At 35.7% G+C, this 8,953-nt stretch overlaps 1 pseudogene; it reads left to right on the forward strand.

The window, feature by feature from the left end:
• The first annotated feature begins 1,297 nt into the window (after window positions 1-1,297).
• Window positions 1,298-1,674, forward strand: LOC122209150 (annotated as a pseudogene).
• Window positions 1,675-8,953: the final 7,279 nt, after the last annotated feature.

Here is an 8,953-nt window from a genome sequence, read left to right on the forward strand (position 1 = left end):
CTATATAACACTCAGGAAAATGCACAACTGTAGAGACAGTAAAAAGATCAGTGGTTGCCAGGGGTGGGGAGGTGGGAGGGGTGAATGGGAGGAGCACAGAATTTTTAAGGCACAGAAAATGTTTTGTGTGATACTATAATGATGGATATATGTCATTATATATTTATATAACCCCACAGAATGTAGAAGGAAGAATAAGTGAACTTGATAGCTCAGTAGAAATTATCTAATCTGAAAAATAGAGAAAAAAAATATTGAAGAAGAAGAAAAAGAAATACATTGCAAAACATCAGGCATACCAACATACATACAATGGGAGACAGAAGGAGGCAGATTTTCTTTTTAAGAAATAATGATTGAACACTTCCCAATTTTTATAAAAACACTAACCTACACACCTAAGAAGCTGAACAAACTCTAAGTATGTTGTAAACGAAGAGATCCACATTGAGAAACATCATAGCCTGATTATAGAAAACCAAAGAAAAAGAGAAAATTTTGAAAGTAGCAGGAGAAAAATGACATGATGTCAAGGAGACCAGGACAAGGCCAGGTGTCCAGCCAGCCAGAGATGTGTCACTGGTCTGGTAACCCAGGGACACTCCGGTCCTGGTCCCCAGTTGTGCTGGTTGCGGGTGTGATGTGTAGGCCACTTTTATATTATTTCCCCCATGCCCCATCCACCACCAGCTTGGGATCATATTGTGGGGCTTGGGGCAGAGTTCAGGACACTGGTAGTGAAGACAGAGTCATCCTGGCCACAGCCCCATGCTACTGCACAAGCAGCTCCCCTCCCAACGACACAGATGAACAATAAACTTCTTATCAGAAGCTATGGAGGCCAGAAGGCAGGAGGGTGACATTTAAAATGCTTTAAGAAAAAGCTGTCAACCACTAATTTTATATTCAGCAACACTATCCTTCACAAAATTAATAGAAAGAATGGCATTCCCGGATAAACAAAGAGAATTAAGAGAATTTGTTGCTAACAGGTCTATATTACAAGTACTAATGAAGGAAGCCTTTCAGGCTAAAAGGAGATGATGTCAGTTATTTGAATGCACAAAATGAAAATCACTGGAAATGGGAAACATGTAGGTCAATGTAAAATATTAAGGTTATATTAATTATACATAAATAAATATATTGTATAGTCTCTATTGTATCTTGTTTTGAAATGTTTACATTGCATAAAGCAATAATTATAACACTGTATTGCTGCATTTTAACATATATTGATGCAATGTATACAATAAGAGAAGTACAAAGAGGGGATAGGAGTGTACGTTTTGGTGACATGAAGCTGCTCACCCACAACCTGTTGAGCTGGCATGTGCGGCGGGTGGGGCCCCGTGGCTTCCCTCTGCGCCTCCAGGCCACCGAGGTCCGCATCAACCCCGTGGAGTCAACCCCAACTTTGTGGCATGTATGATAACCAAGGTGGAGTGGGCAGCGCTTCGGTAGGCAACGGATACCTTGCACCTGGTCGAGGTACCCAAAGAGCCAATTGAAGGGTATGAGCAAGATGAGAAGTTCCTGAGGAAGATGCACCACATGCTGCTGGAGGTGGACGTGCTGGAGGGCACCCCGCAGTGCGCAGAGTCTGGACGTCTGTTTCCCATCAGTCGTGGGATCCCCAGCGTGCCGCTGAGTGAGGAGGAAACCGAGACTTAATCGTGCCAGTTGGCTGGTTTTTCATTCTGTAACTGTGTATCTCTTGATTCAAGGTCATGTGTATCCCCAACCCTTGACCCAGTGATACGTGAAACAGTGTTCTTGAGCTCGATATATATTTTTTCTCATTAAAGGTTCAAAACCAAAAAAAAAAAAAAAAAAAAAAAAAAATGAGCCTGTATTAATCTGAAATAGATTGTGATAAATTGAGATGCATATAAGAATTGTTATAGCAACCACTAAGAAAACAACTAAAAAATATGGTACAAAGTCTACAGGGAATTTAAATAGAAACCTGAAATATTTATGTAATACACTAGGAGGCAGTAAAGGAGGAACCCAGGAACAAAGGAGGCAGGGGACACAAAAACCAAGGAGGAAAATGACCTATATAAATACAATCATATAAATAAATTAGATTGACATGAATAGTTTAAATATCCTAATCAAAAGGCAGAGATTATCACATTGGAATTTTTTTTTTAAAGCCAGAGCCAATGGTATGCCACCTATGGAAAACACATCTTAAATTCAGACATGAATAGGCAGAAAGTAAAGGACAGAACAAGATTTACAATGCTAAGTAACAATTGAGCTAGAGTGGCTATATTAATCTATGACAAAATAAACTTTGAAACAAGAAATATTACTAGAGATGAAAAGGGTCAATATAAACCATAAAGATATAACCATTACAGGTTTATATGCAACTATTTAAAAAGCTTCAAAATACATGAGTCAAAAAATGATGGAATTGATGGAGAAATAGACAATGTAACAACTAGAGATTTCAAGAACTCTCAGTAATTGACAAAACACTACACAGATATTCAGTAATGATATAGAAGACTTGGACAATACTATCAACCAACTTAACATATTTAGAACACATTATCCAGTTTTTAAGGGATGCACATTCCTTTTAAGCAGACATGGAACATTCTCCAAGGTAGTCTATATGTTAGGCATAAAACAAGGCTCAATAACTCCAATGGACTGAAATCATACAAAGCATATTCTCTAACCACAACAGAACTAAATTAGAAATCAATAACAGCAAGAAATCTGGAAAAACCCAGTTATTTGGAATTTAAATAACATACTTCCATATAATTAATGGCTCAAAGAAATAGTCACAAGGGTAGTTATAAAGTACTTTGAACTGAATGAAAACAAAAGCACAGTACATCAAAGTTTATGAAATGCAGTTTGAACCAGCATTAAATGCCTATATCAGAAAAGAAGAAAAGTCTCAAATTAATAATTGACATCTACATTAAGAAAGTAAGAAAAGAAGAGTAAAATAAATGACAGGAAACAGAAAACAATGAAATCAAAAGTTAGTTCTTTGAAAAGATCAACAAAATTGACAACCTTGAGCATAACCAATTGAGAAAAGAACAGAGAAAAAGAAAACAAGCAAAACCAAGAGGAAATGAGGGTACATATTACTAACTCTACAAAAAATAAAAGAATTATAATATTATGAGTAACTTTAGACCAAAGAAAATAGACAACATGGATAAAATTAACAGATTCTTAAAAAGAAATTCCAAAAACTCATTCAAAAAGAAAAATAAAATTCTGAATAGACCTATAACAAGTAAAGACATTAAATTCATAATTAAAATCTTCATACAAAGAAAACTCAACTTGGCTTCACTGGTGAATATGATCAAATACTTAAAGAAGAAATATTACCAATTCTTCACAAATTTGCTCAAGATACAGAGAAGAAGGAAGCATTCCCCACCTCATTCTATGAAGACAAAATTACCCTGATAACAAAGGCAAAGACATTACGACAAAAGAAAACTAAAGACCATTATCCATCATAAATATGAAAATCTTAAACATAATATTATCAAATTAAATTTACCAACATATCAGCAAATTACATACTACACCAAGTGTCTTCTTACCCTGTGGTTTACCCAAGAATGCAATAAAGAGCATATATGAAAAATATACAGCTTCTATCATATTGAAGGGTAAAAGACTGATTCTCCCCTAAGATCATGAATTAGGCATGAATGTCTGCTTTCAACAAATCTATTCAACATAATACTGGATAGTCTAGATAGTAAAATAAAGTCCCTCCAAAAAAAAAAAAAAAAGAATAAAAGAAAAAAGGCATTAAAATTGGAAATAAACAAATATAACTGTTTTTTTTGACAAATGACATGATACTATATGCAGAAGATACCAAGCAATAAAAAAAGAAAACTTAACATTATATTATATTATTATATAATATCTAACAAGTTTATAAAGGTCACAGGATCTAAGATCAGCATACAAATATCAGTTGTATTTCTATGTACTAGTAATGAAGAATTCAAAAATGAAATTAAGAGAACAATTCCATTCACAATAGTATCTAAAAATAACACAATAATGGAATAGAATACAGAGTGCAGAAATAGACCCACTGATTTTCAACCAAGTATGGCCCACTGATTTTCAACAAAGATGCAAAAGTAATTAAACGGAGAAAGGATATCCTATTAAATGAATGGCACTGGAACAAATGGAACTCATAGCAAAAAAAAAAGAAAAAAAATCATACTTTATACAAGAAAAATTAACTCATTGGGGAATCATAGATCTAAATGTAAAATGTTCCTGGGGTGCCTGGGTGGCTCAGTCCGTTAAGTGTCCAACTTTGGCTCAGATCATGATTTTGCGGTTCGTGAGTTTGAGCCCCGAGACGGGCTCTGTGCTGACAGCTTGGAGCCTGGAGCCTGCTTCGGATTCTGTGTCTCCCTCTCTCTCTGTTCCTCCCCCACTCACACTCTGTCTGACTCTCTCTCAAAAATAAATGAAGATTAAAAAAAAAAAAACAACCTTGTTTTAATGTAAAATGTTCTAGGGAGTTCAAGGGATTTGGAGTCTGATTAAAGAAAAAGACACGACTGTGAGAGGCAGAACACATACACTTTATTGAGTGGAGGTTGGATAGGATTGCCTAAAAGAAATTTCTCACGGTATGAAACCATCCAGAGGTTGGCTATCAATCAGATGGGAGAAGGGCAAGGGGACCGTTGAAGAAGAAGAGAATCAGAGAGGGTGGATGCATGCCTAGCTGCTGTCACTCAGCCATGAAGCAGAGTCTCTTGGTCAGAGAGCTCCTTGGGGATTTATACCTTTTCTAATGTTCAGCAGATGCTGGGTGAGGTTTCACAAGGTATGCACAGTCAGCAATCTCTACATATGCTTGTTTAGGGCTATTTTTAAAAATATCAGGGTGTGTAAAAACTTGCACAGATGGGCTTTGGAGCTACTAAGGCTCAGCCTGCAGTGAAGAAATAAACAACCTAGGGGGCCAATAAACAGAAACTACCTTTGGGTCATTTATATAACAAATGTTAAACTACAAATTTTTAGAAGAAAATATTGGAGAAAATCTTTGTGACTCAGATTTATGCAAAGAGTTCTTAGACATGACACTGAAAGCAAGATGCATTAAAAATAATTTGGTAGGTTGAACATTAAAACTTTTGTTCTATGAAGGACCCTATTAATGGAATGAAAATACAAACTACAGACCAGGAGAAAACACTGGCAAATCACACAACCTGGAAAGTTGGTGTATCTATAATATATAGAGAATTCTCTAAACTCAATAAGAAATCAAAAAAATTCAAACAGAAAATGGACAAAGATTTGATGAGAAACTTCATAAAAACAGAGACACAGCAAGTAGGCACACGTTCAACTTCACTAGCTATTGGGCAAAGACAAACTAAAGCCAGAATGAGATACCACTGCACACCTATTAGAATGGCTAAAATTAATGCTGACCATACCAAGTGCTCACAAAAATGTGGAACAGTTGGACCTCTTACATAGTGCTGGCTGGAATGCAAAATGGGAGAGCCGCTCTGAAAAAACAGCACGGCAGTTTCTCAGAAAGTTAAAGATACACTACCATACAATTGAGAAATCACACTCCTGGGTGTTTATCCTAGAAATATAAAAACATGTTCATACAAGAATGTGGACGTGAGTGTTCACAGCAGCTTTACTTGTAATAGCCACAAATGGAAACAATCTAAATGTTCTTCAATGGACAAATGGAAAAACAAACTATGTACATCCATACAATGAAAAATTACTCAGCAATGAAAGTAAAGAACCTACCAACCCAAGCAACAGCATGGACGGATCTCAGGAGCATTATATTAAGTAAAAGAAGCCAGACACAAAGACGACGTGTTGTGAAATGCCAGAAAATGTAATTTATAGAGGCAGAAGCAGATTAGTTATTGCACAGAGTTGAAATTGTAATGAGGATTAACTGCAAATGTGCATGAGGGACCTTTGAGGGGTGACACAAATGGATTATGGTAATAACTGCACGACTCTATAAACTTACTGAGAATCTTTCAATTGTATGTTTCCAATGGGTGAATTATTCCTAAGTAAAGTTGTTTCTCAAAAAGCATAATTGGCTGCATAAAATATGACAATGTAGAATAAGATTTATAATATATGTAAAACTAAAGTGTAACTCACAATAGCACAAGGATAGGGAGAAGAGAAATGGAAGTATACTCTTGTAAAGTTCTCAGATGTAAAATGGCGTAATATCACATGAAAGCAGACTGTGATAAGTTAAAGATCTATATTATAAACCCCCAAGTTGAAATAACAAAACAAAGAGCTAACTATAATATGCTAACAAAGGGAACAAAATGGAGTCATACCCCCCCACACACAAAAAGCTCAATCCAAAAGAAAGCAGAAGACCAAAAAAAAGGAACAAAAATAGATAAGACAAAGAGAAAAGAAATAGCAAGATTATAGATTTAAATTTAACCAAATTAATAATCATATTAGATGTAAATTGCTTACATACACCAATTAAAAAGCACAGACTCTCAGATTAGATTTAAAAAAAACCAAGACTCAGGTATTTGCTGCCCACAAGAAAAGCACTTCAAATATTAAGACACAGATAGGTAAAAGTAAAAGGATACTACCACTAACGAAAAAAAATGTAGGGTAGATCTATTAAAATCAGACAAAGTATATTTTAAAAGAAAGAATATTACCAAAGGTAAATAAAATCATTTCATAATAATAAAGGGATCAATTCATGAAGAACTCACGACAATCCTAAACAGTATGCACCTAATAACTGAACTTCAAAATTCATGAAGCAAAAAACCAATCAAGCTACAAGGAGAAATAGACAAGTCCATGATGAGAATGTATTTCAAAACCCATCTAAATAATTTATAGAACAAAGAGAAAATCAGCAAATACACTGAAGATTTGACCAGCAATAAATCAACTTGATGTTAGTGCACCTGTGTGGCTCAGTCAGTTGACTCTTGGTTTGGACTCAGGTCATATCTCATGGTTGGTGGGACTGAGCCCCACAGCAGGCTCTGTGCTGACAGTGTGGAGCCTGCTTGGGATTCTCTCTCCCCCCTCCCTCTCTCTCTGTCCCCATACCCCCACTTGTTTGTGTGCACTCACGTTTTCTCTCTCCTCAAATAAATAAATAAACTTTAAAAAATCAATAAAGAAATCAACTTGATGTAACTGACATCCTCAGAGCACTCTGGCAAAAACAGCAAGATTTCACATTCTTTTTAAGTCCACAGAACATTTACCAAAATAGATCATATTCTGTGTAATGAAATAAGGTTCAATAAATTTAAAATATCTGTGTCATACAAAATACACTCTCCGACCACAATGGAATTCTAATTTTGTTTGAACATAACCATGATAAAAATATTTTAAAATCTAAAACAAGAAAGAAAGAAATCAGTAACACAAAGATATCTAGGGGTGCCTAGGTGGCTCAGTCAGGTGAGCGTCTGACTTCATTCAGCTCAGGTCATGGTCTCACAGTTTGGGTGTTTGAGCCCTGCCTCGGCTCTCTGCTGTCAGTGGAGAGCCCACTTCAGATCCTCTGTGCCCTTCTCTTTACTCCTCCCCTGCTCATGCTTTCTCTCTCCATGCTTTCTCTCTCTCTCTCTCTCTCTCTCTCTCTCTCAAAAATGAGTAAACATTATTTTTTTAAAAAGATAACTAGAACATCCTCCAAATATGTGAAAACAAAATAAAACACTTAAAAAATAATACATGGCTCAAAGAAGAAATCAGAGAAATTGTAAAATTATAAAGTGTTTTGAACTAAATGGAAATGAAAATGTAACTTTTCAAAATTGGTTGGAAATAGGAAAAGGAACTTCAGTGCTTACCTCAACCACAAATTCAAAAATTAGGTCAGAGACCTAAATATAAAACCTAAAGTGTTAAACTTCTAGAAGAAATCATAAGAGAAAATCTTTGTGATCATAGGAAACATAAGATTTCTTTCACAGGAAACAAAAAGTATAGACTATGAAAGAACATAAAAAGATAGCCTTCATCAAAATAAAAAAACATCTGCTGCTCAAAATACAGTTAAGGAAAAGAAAAGATGAGCCCCAGACTGGGAGAAAATATTTGCAAAACAATATCTGACAAAGGACTCCTATTCAGCATATTTGAATAACTCCCAAAACACAACAGTTTTAAAAGCCTGGTTTAAAATACTGAGCAAAATATTTGAACAAACATTTCACCAAAGAAGATATATAGATGACAAAATAGGCACATGAAAAGATGCTCATTATAATTGGTCTCTAGGGAAATGCAAATGAAAACCAAATGAGACACCACAACATTATTAGAACGGGCAATTTTTTTTAGCTATCAGTACTAAGTGCTGGTGAGAATATGGAGCAAATATATGTCTATACAAGGTGATGGTGTGAATAGAAAATGCCATGGCAAACAGTTTGACCGTTTCCTATAAAATCACACACACAATTGCCATATGACCCATCAATTTCAATCCCAGATATTTACCCAAGAGAAATGAAACATTTGTCCCTCAAAGACCTGTTCACCAACGTTTACGGCAGCCTAATTCATAACGGCCCAAACCAGGAAACAACCTGAATGCCCATCGACCGGTGAATACATAAATGGTGGTGGAGTCTTACAATGAAATACTACATCGGAATAAGAAGGAAGGAACTACACAGGCAACAGTATCAACAAAGCTCAAGTGCATTATGCTGAGGGGAAAAAAAAAAAAGCCAGACACAAAGGTTCTACACAGTATGATTCCATTTATATGATGATCTGGAAAAGGTTAAACTATAGACATCAATCAGATGAATAACCATTCAGGTTATTCAGGGGATGGGGTGGAAACAGGGCATCAACTACAAAGGAGACAGAAGAACTTCTTGGGACAGTGGAAATACCC

This window comes from Panthera leo, chromosome E2, assembly GCF_018350215.1.
Source record: "Panthera leo isolate Ple1 chromosome E2, P.leo_Ple1_pat1.1, whole genome shotgun sequence".
NCBI lineage: Eukaryota > Metazoa > Chordata > Mammalia > Carnivora > Felidae > Panthera > Panthera leo.